Consider the following 13,564-nt stretch of genomic DNA (forward strand, 5'->3'; position numbering starts at 1 on the left):
TGCAGACTTGCATTGCTTATCGTTGCCAAAGGGAGGCTACTGCCAATTTCTCAAAATCACGTATAAATGTCCTTAGAGAGAGTTTGGTTGGAGATGAAAGGCTGCTGAAAAGCCTAACTGGACGGACGGGGAGAGGAGAGTAAACACTGTGCATGCTTTAGATTTTCACATGCTGCTCGTCTGCATGCAGGACAAAACATTTCTGGAGATGAGACGACACGACTGTTAAGGCAAAACACAAACAGATGACAGTGAGATGAGAGCAATGAAAGAAATGGCGACTGTTGTATATTATTTATGAATTTCTACCATCATATCCATCATATTATGTTTACAATACATGTTTATTACCTGACTTTAATGTCAGGAGGTGGAGGAGATGTTGGCAACAAGGTGACCAATGACCACAGTTCAAGCATGTGTGTCAGTATTTGTAAGAGTGAAACTACAGGATATATTCAAGGAGACCTCAGGACAATTTCCAGACACATTTGTGGCCAGGAAAACAGATATTATACATAAATAGTCGAGACATTTCCAGACGTACTTTGAGCCAAATCATGATGGGTCACACAAGGGTCAGATTTCTGTTTATAGTTAAAACTATCTGTGATTCTGCATAAATGAACTTTTCCAACATTTATTCTGGCGATTTAGTCGATGCAGACGATCTGTCCTAAATCTTACTCCAGAAGTTATTAGTTGCCAAAAGTATTAAACTAAAGCTTAAGATCACTTTCCTTTCATTTCATTTCAGAATAGCTTGAAGGAGCATCATTTCTGACAGACTTGTTTCAAGTAGTAATGAAATGGGAAGGAGTGCAGCTTTAAAAAGCTTCAAATCGCCTGAAAACACCACCTGTAACAGGTTTGTAAGGTGTTACACAGCTGCTGAAGGCAGAAACAGCTGCAGATGCTGTGCAGTTATTAGACAGAAAGCAGGCGATGATGGGGAGAGAACAGAAGGAGTGAGTGAGGGACAGGACCAGTCACAGACACAGAAGCTGAGGGTGTCACATTTTTGCCTGTAGCCACAACAGCACTCCATCATTTCTTCATCTTTCTTCCTGGTATTCCCTCTCTCTGATACTCTCTCCGCGTCCCTCCGTCCCTCCTCTCATCCATCTCCTCCCAGCTCTCTCTGACAGTCTATTTGGCCCACACAGCCCTGTCATCCATTCAACCTGTCAGTCCTGGCAATGGCACCGAGATCACACTGACGAGTGTTTGTATCCGTGCAGGCGGGACCCGCGGTTAGAGCGTCCGTGCCATCGCTGAAAGCCCAGGGGTCCAATTCCCATAACAGGCGGGTCACCGAGCCGACCCCGCAGTGAGAAGGTCAGGGGTTCAGTCCTCGTGGAGCGAGGAGTCTTCATCTCTTGTTTCACGCAATCTGAATTTACTGTATTTAAAGTGCTAGTTCTAAAAACCAAACTTCTTTTTCAGTCTTTTCTTTACAGTTTTGTTTTTCATGATAATCAGAGTTAATCAGTGAGACGTGGTGGCTCAGCATTACAACTAATGATGGAACGGTTCAAGTTAAAAAGTGAAAGTCTGTATCTATAGTAGGTCCTTTGACGCTTGTGTGCACAGCTACCATAAGTTCAGCTCGAAATAAGGTCCAAGTTGAACCGAGAAGCGGTTCAGCAAAATAAAATGAATGTTTACACCAAAATAATAATTTCCTAAAAAATATCTGCAAACAGACAGATGCAAACCATCTGCCAGAAGAAATGTCAGCGGTTTACATTTCTGCAAAACTACAGATAAGTTTACACATTTCTTTAGGTTCAATTTTCAGTCACAATGCTGTGTTTATTCTTGTTTTAGGCACAAAAAACACTTGGTAATAGTTGGGAGAAGATCATGCATTCAGTCTTCCCCACAAGAACACGCCGCAGCGTCTTAAAAATATGAAATGCCGTCGTCCTTTGCCAGAAAAATCCAGTGGTTTCATGCTTCAAAATGTCAAAACACAATCAGGAACTGGGGTCCCTCCGCCGCCAAATGTGAAAGTCAGGTCATACACATGTAATGAGAACATGACATGACATGTTTTGTGGAAAGATCAAAATGGTACGTGGCCTTTGAGTACAAATTAAAATGCATCTGTGGTTTGTAGAAATGTTGACTGCTGACATTTTATCCTTTACGTGACACTATTCACGTTGAACAAGCATCATAAAACTGTCCTAAAAAAAAAAACCCTAAATCTCAGAGTCTTCCATCCAGTTCCAGCTTATTGAATTGGTCACGGTGTACAGAGTCAAACATGTAGTGTAAATCAGTGAGTGTCACATGAAAGTCAAAGGGCTTTTTGTAGCGCTGACCTTCATAGCTGAGTGGAGAGAGAAAGCCACTTAGATAACCCGAGGAAGGGCTTTGATATCCTCTGGGGAAGCCGGCATTAAGACTGTGTGCAGCCCCGACACTGTGAGGCTCTTTAGATCACACTGTCGACCTCCGCCGCCGAAAAGAGTCGCACTTGTTAACGCTGGAAAATGTGGCTTTTTAAACACGACAACACAGAAAACCACACCTGCTGCATCAAGGGAGTTTCATATCATCCTGTTCATGCGTTCTGTTTTTTATCTTGACCTAAAAGGGGTTTTTTTTGTTTGTTTTTTTCGTTGCATCACCTCCACCTGTTTGGATTTCCTCTCCTTTATAGGTCTAAATAACTTTTTCTTTTTTTTTTTTTTTTACATAACTCCAACACTCTAGCAGATCACATGCGCGCTGATGCTCCTACGGAAACATTTGGCCAGTGTTCCTTCTGCACTGTTACTGTTACTGTACAGCTTCTGCACTCCACTGCTGAAGCAAGAGTTAGAGTGTGTGGGAGGAAAGCCTGGGAGGAAAGCTGAGCGCGAGAGAGAGAGTTGAGCATATCCAAAAATCACTATAACACGCCTACAACAGTCCTATAGGGAGCTACAGTGTGTTTGTTTTACCTGGTAGTAAATCTGCTTTAGGTTACTTTTAATTTCCGCTCACCGCTGAAGATGTCTTTGTGAATCTCCTGTGCATGAACACTGTGCGATAACTCAACAGTGTTAGTAATTACATGGAGCTGTTGTTCTTGTTGGACGGCTTTAGAAGTAGTGAGTGTGTTTGTTTGTGTTTATATTGAGCTGTGTGCTGGTTCTGTTGTGTTACAGAGATTGCAACGGACATTTCATCCTCATCAGAACCTTCACTGACCCGTTCTGCCCCGTGTGCATCTGCTGTTATTATGTTTCTACGTTAACGTGTTCAGGTTGATTCAGGCAGTGGAAGAAATGTTTGGATCCTTCACAGATACATTGCATTGATTTCATGCAGCGTAATTAGGATACACAGAAAAAGCGTTCTGTTAAAGTTATGGATAAAAGATTATGTAACTGGATTACAGATTACAGTTTTGAAAGATGAATGATATACTCGTCTGTAACCATGGAAATATGCACACAAGACAAATCTCACACAACACTGTGAAAACCACAAATTTGTGTTCTGACAGAAACACACTTGTGTCTGAAGATTTAAGGTCCTATTTGTTTGGAAAGTTGATTTTTGAGTCTTATTCCCGACTTCTGGGACGACGAACGACCAACCTACAATCCAAAAAACATCAGTGTTTGTCCGGAACGAAACCTTCTTACAAACAGGACCTTAAAATAAAAATGTATCTCATTGATATTTACTTTCTCTGGTCTTTATTTGTGAAAGTAGTAAGTAACGAAAAGTAACGTTGTAATACTGTCAGTAAGTTACTGACCACATTTTTCAGCAGGTAATTGGTAATTGTATTGGAATACATTTTTTAAAGTAATGCTCCTAAACCAGAGCATAATTAGTCGTAATGCAGGAATTCTGACGTATGTTTTCACATCTGAACGTCCTGCATGAAGTAAAAGTACACGTCTAAGTCTTAAGTATACGTACAAAAGTACAGGCAGCAAAATGTGCTTAAAATGTTGGTAAAAATGTTAAAGATCTCATTATGCAGCAGGTTTTCTCTTGTTAGTGTTATTATTTATTTCCAAGTGGATTTTTACTGTTGATGCATGAATGCCTTGGCAGCATTTTCATGTTGTAACGTTTGAGCTGGAGGTCGTATTAAAGAGACATTACATAGAAATTGGCATTTTGTGCGATATGGCGCCCTCCACAGTCTCCTGAGTGCATCACCACTGTCATAAAGACACAATGTAGGTGCTAACTACAAACAAAACTCAGTAGGTCACAACAGTGTTAGTTTCTCAAGACTTAACGTCAGCATGAATGTAACGCTGTGATCCGCAGCTTGAGAGCTGTTACTTTAAGGTAGAAATATTACATAAGTTTGCATTAAAGTCAGATGTTTCCACAATCTGCCGACTCCTGACATCCTACTGTAAAAATCAGATGAATCAAAATATATTTAAAGCATCAGTAAAAGTGTGAAATACTCTGTTAGTGTTATAGTGTGGATTATTGTTGTTGATGCTCTGATGCAGACGCAGCATTTTCATGATGAGGTCATTTTAACCAAAGTAAATGTAATAATCACAGCAGCCTCGTACATTAAATACAGTGAAAAGTATCATTTTCTCTTCCAAAATGTTGAATAAAATGGAAAAAACCCTCAAAATTATACTTTAAGGTCAACAATGCAGTTTTTGAAAAAAGATCAAAACTCAGGAAGTTGATATTTACAATATTGGTGAGCCGTCAAATGTAGATTTACAGCCACTAGTGAATCAGGTTTGCAAACTTCACAGTGTAACAATAGTCACTGTGTCTGTGCATCTACTGGGATATTACATAACACGACTGTGATACTGTAGGAGGTGAAAAATACTACGAAGACAGTGTCAGCGTGAGCTCACTGATGAAGAGACACAGCCATACCTCCCAGTAACTCTCTATATCTACTGTGTAGTGTGGATATACAGGATGTATAGTGATCAGCAGAGAGGAAGAGTTCTGATGAGGGCTGGAAGGAGAGAGAGAGGGAAGAGAGAGGGAGGAGAGAGAGACGCTTACCTGCAAAGATGTAGAAATGTGTGTCCTCCACATGCAGGCAGCAGGACGCTCATCAGCTCCTGAATGTCGCCTCACATCACTGACAGCAGCAGCAGCAGCAGCAGCAGCAGCCCACAGATCAGCCAGTCCGGAGGTCCTCTCTCTCTCTCTCTCTCTCTCTCTCTCTCTCTCTCTCTCTCTCTCTCTCTCTCTCCCTCCCTCCTCCTCTCTCCTCCCTCCCTCCCTCCCTCCCTCTCTCGGGACTTGGCCCACCTCCTCAGAATAGCGCTTCGTTAAACTCTCGCTGATACCCGAGATTTTCCCCGCACGATGATCAACACTGAGCAGAAGGAGAACAGGAAGAAGATAAAGAAGAAGAAGAAGAAGAAGAAGAAGCGTCCGAGCGGCAGCAGCATCCACCTTCTCTCCTCCGAGCAGGTCCCGTCCTCACAGCACCACCATCATCATCATCATCATCATCATCATCACTCTCAGCATCCTCCTCCCCGCACAGATTTGTTTCCCTTCCTTCTCTACGTCGATATCATCATTATGAGCTCTCATCTGCTTCTCCTCCTCATCATCATCATCATCATCTTCCTCTTCCTCTCCTTCGTGTGACTCTGTCCTCACGGCTCGCTCCTCCTCGCCGTGTCTCTGTCCCGTGGCTCGGCTCTGCAGCCCAGTAAGTGTGTCATGCTCGGGAAGAGGAGCGCATCATCCAGGGCAAAGGCAGAATGTGCCGGTGGAGAGACAGCCAGCCAGGAAATCCCTCACCAAAAAAACAAAAAAAACAAAAAAAAAGCGCGACGCTGCGAGAAATTAGGACAACGAGTTAATGTGCTGCGAGTCACTGAGCTGGAGGAATTACATTATCAGCTTAAACAAAAAAAAACCGCCAGCATTATCTTGTTATTATTGTTTGGTTCGGAAAGTTCTGATAATGCAGCGACACCAAAAGACAGACATGTGACTCAAGTCAAGCAAGTCTGTCGGGAAAGTCAAATAAAATGAGAGGTTGAGTCAAGTTAAGTGTCTGAAAATGATATAATCATAATTACATTCAGTGAGGTAAATCTAATCAAATAAATTCATAAACAGTGAAAAACATTGAAATGCTGAAACTCCAGCTAAAAAATGACAAAAGCAAAGCAAAACTGAAAATATTAAATCAAGACCAAAAAGTAATTTCAGTCATCAGGGTTTGAGTCTGAAAGTCTTAAGCTTCTGCGTCCATTTTAAGTTTCAAGTAATTTATTTTACGTCAAGTCAAGTTTAAAGTGATCAAAACAGTCAGTGACAGTGACTCGAGTCCAAACCTGCTCACCAGACTAAATGTTGGCTTAGTATGTTTCTGTAAAAAACACAGATACGTTTTATTTAGGATGAATTTTCTGTTTCTTTCTTGTCATAATGCTGTTCTTTAGTTCTGGTTAGGGTTCAGGCATAAAAACCACTTGGTCAGGGTCAGAAAAACATAATTTGCTGGCCTGAAAGACCTGTTCTGATCGCCGGATGGAGACGGTCAACCTTTCTCCGTGTTGTCTCGAGGTCTCGTTAGTTAAAGGATGGAAATGTCCCGACGTGTCCAACTTAACACATGTTGAAACAATCTCAAACTGAAGTCAACTTCACCACCATCCACTCCAGCTCCTCAGATGAAAGTCAGGTCACAAAAATGTAACGTGAAAGTGATTTTTTTTTGTACAAATGTAAGTATGATTTGTAGCCTATGTACAAATTTGAACCTGTCAGTAATCTGAGCTGAAATGAGGCAAATCGTCAACAAATACTGGAATATTTGTCGATGGTGTGTTTTTTCCTGTGTGGCCTGCTCCTGTCTCAACACGACAATCTCAATATACACAAATTTGGAAAACAAATAAGTCATTTTGTTCGGTTAGAAGAAGTCTTGACCTCAACCTCGTCCAACAACTTCATTCCTGCCTGACATTAACTTACCTCCTGACTCACAGGGAGCTGATTCTGGTGGACGGAGGCTGTCGACAACTCCAAACAGGTGATTTCCACACTGAACTGTAATCCACACAGGTGTCTGAGCTGAATATTCAGCTGACATCTCCATCACTTTCCTGTCGGCTTCATATAAAAAGCTTTTTTATTCCCAGAGGAACTCTTACCTCAGTCAGAAATAATCACGCGAATGACGGCTGAATTAACAATCAGCTGCTTCGGAGCTCGTTGTTGTTGTCAGTTTTGTAACACCTGAGCTTTCTCTGCTTCCACAAGACAACATGTCTAAATGTCTAAACTGCCTTCACAGTAAAAGTTCATGGCGTCTGGTGAAATCAGTGTGTGAAGTGCAAATCAGCCTGAATGGAAAACAGCTGTTTAGGTGCTGAGCTGCGAAAACAAGTCGGTTAGTTTGACAAACTGTGTTAAAAATCCTGTAAAAAGTGATTTACTCGCCTTTTTTTCCACTGGGACTCTATTTAAATACCTCCATTTTGGAATTTGATCATGTTTTTATTATCCAGTTCATTAGTTAGTTACAGATATACTCTTATTTTGTTAAACAGTTTCACACAGGCTCTTAAAGCAGAGTAGGATTATGGGAATCAAACTGACAACCTGCTTCTGAGATTAAAAGATTTACTGTTTCATTTTTTATTCCTGAACTTTTGTATTTATAATGTTTCTTTTTCAATTGTTAAACTAGTTAACAAAGTGGAGAAAAAAGACAAAATGTGCATTTTTTAACACATTTAAATTCAGACACAGAGGAGCGTCACTTTTTCTCAAATTTGACCATTCTTTAAAAAAGTGTCTGCAAATTCTTGATCTTTCATGAACTACACCACGTTTCACATCTAGACTTTATCCAACAAGTTTGGAAGGAAAAAAGAGGGTTTCATAATCTCTAAACTGATTTTATGGAAGTTTAATTTTATTAGATTTTCATTTTTATCAAAATTTGTGGTCGTATCAATCAGATACTTTGACAAAACTTGAAATGAGAGTTGAGATTAGCGCATAAAAATGATTTAATTGCTTTTTCCATCAGTTTTGTATATCGACCTGTATGAAGGTGCTCACTTAAAGAGCAACATCCATCACAACGATACAGATTGATTATGAAAAGATACAATTTTTATAAACAGAAGAAACATCTGGAAGCATTTACTTGCTGCCTTGTTACATGAAATTGAATAAACATTATTTATTTATCTGTATTTTTCAGATCATAAAAGCATCAATCTGCAGTTTCCTGGAGAAGAATGGTGATCGTTGAGTCTCATACTGACTCTTCATGTCGATGCCACCAACTCCACGACCTGATCGCTTTAAGGAAAATACATTACACAGCATGTATTGAAATACATCATGTACTTGATGTTTTCATCCACAGGGTGGCGACAGAGCATTGCCAGTTTTTAAGCCAGCTGCCAGTTTGTTTTCAGGTGGTGCTGTCTGCTCTTTTTGTTGGTTCATACATGATCTGTTATCCAATTTTATGGTGAGTATAATGATGATCAGAGATGATAGTTAGCAATTCATAGCCACAAAGTAAAACTCACAAACACTTCAGCATCTTACTGAAGGTGGTGGATGACAAAATAGTCACTTCTTGTCAGGAAACTGTTGGAAGTTTTTAAATTTGTCTTTATTAAAATGGATTATAAAACAGCTTGAGCATCAACATTAACCACATACCTTCATGTAAATCTCATCAGATCGGATAAATGATTTGTATTCACATCGAGGTGTTTGTGTTATTTGGCCCTTAAATTAGAGATCATGAGGCTTCAGACCGCCGGCTCTGAACCTTCCAAGACTCCTCACGCTGGATACAGATGTTTTCTGTCCTAATGCTTCGCTACACAAAGCAAACAAAGAGGATGAGGAAAGGGGATATCCTCCTCTTCACGTTGTTGTGTTCACCGTACACAGGCAGGACGTTAGTCAAACATCTACAGCGGCAGCCGTTGCTGAAATCACCCTCTGTGTGTATGTCTCACTTGACATTACAGTAATCCGTCTGCAGCGTTGTAGCAGGAAACCACAACACGTCCCAGCTGATTAGTTAGCCGAGCATGTCTTCATTTTCCCCCAAACAGCTTCCAACAAACACTCATCGTCAGTCCTCCATCTGCAGCAGCTCCTGCTCTTCCATCGGTGGGTTTGAACTCACGTTTGTTTGTCAGTGTGTCAGTGGGATGTTTGATGCAGCTTTGCTTTTGTGATGGTTGACTGCGGTGCTTTTCAAACCCGGGAATGAGGACCAGGCCTGTTTCCAGCGGGCATCCATACGTGGGGAGGGGGGCACCGGTATGTTTGAGTAATCCTGCTCTGCCGCTGACGTACGCATAGGGAACTGAACCCCCGATATCTGGCGATGCCACCTTTGTAGCTACATGCCACGGCTTTACATCTGCCACTGACAGAGACAAAACCACATCTGCTTTACAGGCCGACGGAGGACGTGGAACAAAAGAGGCCAAAATCCTGATCCACAGCGTGAGGCCAGAACCGCCGTGTGCCACAGTGTTTAGTCTGCAGATGTTTGTGTTACACCGCAGCGACATATTTGCACAGACAACCCAAAGAAAACAGTTTTCCTCCTCCTGCAATAACAATAGACAGCCAGATTTTATTTATGAGATTTTATCGAAGGATGTGGGCGAGGAGACGAGTTGGCAGGTTTCAGAAACAACATCAGTTTCGTCTCTGACAATGGGAGACATTCCTCATGATGAACTGAATTTAGTCTCCAGAACCGTCAGTCAGTTCTAGAAACCTGGATTCTTGTTTTTGAACTCACTGAAACCTGTTCTGACTTCTTGTTAGGGTTCCGACATCTCCACAGATCCTGAGCTCTGTGTAATCATCGGGAAATGTGCATCGAATTATTCAAAGACATCAAGAGTTTTGCATTTACTGTAATGGTCCATAAAAACAGAAATTTCTCTTTACAGTGTGCAAAATGATATTTTTTCCTGCTTTCCCCTTTTAATATTTTTTCTTCAAGATCATTTTTTTTTGTCATGGCTGCAGCTTCACATAAAGAGGAAACTCAAGGTTATTTGTGCAACTCACAGAGAAAAAATTAAGGTCAAATGTACAAGGTTAATTTATATGTTAGTATTAATTGCGGCCTTATGACACAACATCCCAGCAGCGGTCCAGAACGGTGTATCAACACCAAGGATCAGACAGGATGAACTGAGAAGTCTATCAGTGATAAAGTCTCAAGGTAAGACTATTTTATCTTGTAGTTTTTTAAGGTTGTAAGGGTTCAGTCGCTGGAATAAAATGTTCATAATTGTTTGTAGAAAACACATTGCTGCTGTTCACATTTGAACGTGTAATGAGCTTCTGCACCATATTCGCATTTCTACAATATGAGTGACGTCACATTTACATGAGGTTTTTCATGGCCTGACTTTCATTTTGGGAGGTGGAGGGAATTGTTAGGGAATTAAAGTTTCCATTTGAGTTTGTCATGAAAGGAAATAAGATTGTTGATCCACGGCCAGATCAAGTTTGTAGAGACAAACTCAGAAACAAGATGTCTTCCTGACCTGAACTGCTAACTGCTGATATGAGCACGGTCAGATCAGGTAGTGAGCAACAGAAGGATGGAAAAATGTTCCCTAAAAACCTGCATGTGCCAAACATCTTAACACAAAAACACAAGATATGTGTGTGTAACACTTCAAATGTGTGTGTTTCTGCGCAGGTACAGTAGCAGCGCTTCTCTCTCACAGTCATCTGTCCTGTTTTTTTCTAACAGAAACGAGCATAACTCCTCGCGACACGTCACAGAATATTCTCTAACTGGATTACATGCTGTGGTCATGTAAACAGCTACCCATAGAGACTCCTTCTACATGTAAACACACACTGCAGCCCACTTCAAAATTCAGACTTTCTTTGATCAGGCTTCAAAGGATTATCCATTTTCAGTCTCCATGTAATCGTGTTCGAGGATAAAGCACGTCTCAGTTTAATAGTCTGGTTTTTCTAGTTTAACGCAATGTTTAGCCTGTTGCCGCCAGCTGGTCCCGTCCCATCCTCCGCCACAAGTAGAACAAAGTTGAGCCGAGGTTGAGGGAGGGAGGAGGGAGGCTGAGATGGAAGCGTGCCGCTCTCTTTCTCTCGATCGCCATCTTCATCCTTCCTTTCAGTCTCACTCCTTCCTGCAGACATCCGTCACATCTCGCAGCCATCCTCCTCGCCTGAATAACTGATGACAGAGCGAGCTCGGTGTCGGTGCAGCTCACAGGACTCGGTGAAAGCCTTTTTTTTTTTTTTTTTTGAGAGCATCCCTGTTCCTGATTAGGCGGTATTAAGAGAGTGTAACCATAGAGGAAATATGAGAAAATATCAAGGGTTTGGATGCTGGACCGCACGGAGTCATTACGAGTTGTGTTGTGGTCGTACTGGAGTCAGAGATCTGCTCGAAATGACGATTCATGTATGTTAAGTTTTTGGGTTTATACTGCTTTGGATATAATGGTTTTAGCCACTGGTGTTTTTTAAAATAAAAAAAAAATTGAAAACGCTCTCTCAGGTCAGATGATTCAGCGTTACAGCCTCCCCACACGGGTGGTTTTGTCAGAGTAAGTGGCTGCACCTGAGAGATGGGAGTAGATATTCGAGGCCTGTTTGCCCTCCAGGTTTGCTGCTCTTTTTTTTTTTTTTTTTTTTTCCCGGGCAGCCGCCGTATCCTCCACTTTCCCCTCAGCTCGTTCATGCAATAAAAACAGTGCTCACACATCTGCCCTCACTTATCCAAACAAGCCTTAAGGCAAACCCAATCACCAAAATAATTTTAGATAAGTGTGTGCTTTTTTGCAGAACCACAGATAAGTTCAAACTGAATGCTGCAACTTTTACGTTTGGTTCAGCTGAATGTTTCTATTTCTCTTTCGTGTGAAACTGGGCTAAGTTATCTGAGGGTCAGCTCTTAGCCTCGGGGTGAGTATGGCCTCTCGGGCTGAGTGTATTCAGTGTGAAGCCCTGTACTGAAACAGGAAACACATGCTCGCATTCGTTCGTCATTTGGACCGTCTCCATCTGTGATCATGGCGACCAAAACAGGTATTGTTTAGCAAAACTGTGATGTTTTCCGAACATCGAGCCAGATGGTTTTTCCATCTAAACCTAACCAGAACATTTGCACAGCGTTGTAACTAGACAGAAAGAAAGAATTCAACCTAAACAAATGTTTAGTTATATGAAGAAACTTGGCTAACAACTAATCCAGCCACGTTATGAAGGTTTAGCGATCAGGGTTTGTGGAAATGGAGCTTCTTGACACATATATGTGAATATATATAGTCACAACATTAGTCGGAACAAAGCCTGAAGGTAAACGGACACCTGGTCCTATTTTAAAGTCATTTGTCGGCCAGATCAAAATCACAAAATCTTCTGTTGATCTTTAAAGGCGTGTGTGTGTGTGTGTGTGTGTGTGTGTGTGTGTGTGTTGTCCCAGCAGGGAGTTCACCCAAGAGAATTGACATCACTCTGGTATTTCCTCCCCCTCTCTCTCTCTCTCTCTCTCTCTCTCTCTCTCTCTCTCTCGCCCCTGTGATCTCGTACACTCGGCCATGTCTCATGTTCTGGTCTCATATGGATGTGATCACACGTGTGGAGGTCTCGCCGCCCCTCAATCCGACCAGGCCTCCACCATAATAAAAACTGGCCCGAACCTGCGCCGAATTTACACTCGGGGTTCGAAAACAAACCAGAGGAAAACACAGGATATCCTCCGACTCACAACTGATCACATGTCAAAGATCAAGGTGACGGAGATCAGAGCTTTTCTTCACGCCGCCTCGTGATCGTGTAACGTCTTACATGTTGGATCGCTTTACACAAAGGAGCAGAGCTGATCTTCATCACATGGAATCCGTACATAAAACACTGACTCTCCATCAAAGCTGGCTGGATATGTATATACAACTTTTTTTGGTCTTTCAAATCCATGTCAGCACTCAAACTTCATGTTCGTGTGATTAAAATCGGCTACGTATCTCAAACCTGACCCGAATAATTGTTGAGTTATTACCAGCCAAGTGAACCTTCTCCTTTTATGGACATGAGGGAGGATTAAAGTGTGGATTTTGGAAGACTGAGGAGGTAAATGAAGAGAACTTTATCATCAAAAAGTGGCAAGATAACATGGCTGTCACAAGATCTGCAGTTTTCACTTGTTCATCACACCAGCTATTAAATAAATCATCTCCTAAACAACTGATGTGGATGGGGATTTGTTTTAAATTGATAAAATAGCTCCGTACAGCTCGTCCAGTGTAATCCAATTCTCCAAAAGCCCTGAAGCCATTTTAAACACCAGTCCCCACCTACGTCTGTTGTTTAGGAGAATTCTAGAAAGCCAGAAATGTGTTGCGGACTACGAAAACCTCACACGACTTTCCATTTCGGCATGTGGGAGAGTAGATAATGAAAATCAAGGCCTCATTAATTCAAGCTTTTCTATAAGTACAAGTTCACTTCGGGGGCTACACATCAAACCCATCAACAGTTTTTCTTTGACAATGTGCTGCAGAAGTACAAAACACCAATCACGGGACAGCACACAGAC

The 13,564-nt window shown here is 41.6% G+C and overlaps 1 protein-coding gene and 2 long non-coding RNA genes across 3 annotated transcripts in view; 1 reads left to right on the forward strand and 2 right to left on the reverse strand.

The window, feature by feature from the left end:
* The window catches only part of bean1 (brain expressed, associated with NEDD4, 1), a 47,308-nt gene extending 42,117 nt beyond the window's left edge, over positions 1 to 5,191 (reverse strand). The window contains exon 1 of the mRNA XM_037123903.1: positions 5,011 to 5,191. The gene's annotated coding sequence lies outside the window, so the exon portion shown is untranslated. The remainder of the gene's footprint in view (positions 1 to 5,010) is intronic.
* Positions 5,192 to 5,253: 62 nt separating this feature from the next.
* LOC119033595 lies at positions 5,254 to 7,272 on the reverse strand. The gene is made up of 3 exons (XR_005079321.1): positions 7,131 to 7,272; positions 6,952 to 7,026; positions 5,254 to 5,801 (listed from the first exon to the last, which is right to left on the reverse strand). It is a non-coding gene; the product is annotated as an uncharacterized LOC119033595 (long non-coding RNA).
* Positions 7,273 to 9,856: 2,584 nt separating this feature from the next.
* LOC119034062 lies at positions 9,857 to 11,266 on the forward strand. Its single transcript, XR_005079465.1, has 3 exons — positions 9,857 to 10,029; positions 10,127 to 10,204; positions 10,745 to 11,266. It is a non-coding gene; the product is annotated as an uncharacterized LOC119034062 (long non-coding RNA).
* The last annotated feature ends 2,298 nt before the right edge of the window (positions 11,267 to 13,564 follow it).

The sequence above is a fragment of the Acanthopagrus latus genome, chromosome 15 (genome assembly GCF_904848185.1).
Source record: "Acanthopagrus latus isolate v.2019 chromosome 15, fAcaLat1.1, whole genome shotgun sequence".
Taxonomy (NCBI): domain Eukaryota; kingdom Metazoa; phylum Chordata; class Actinopteri; order Spariformes; family Sparidae; genus Acanthopagrus; species Acanthopagrus latus.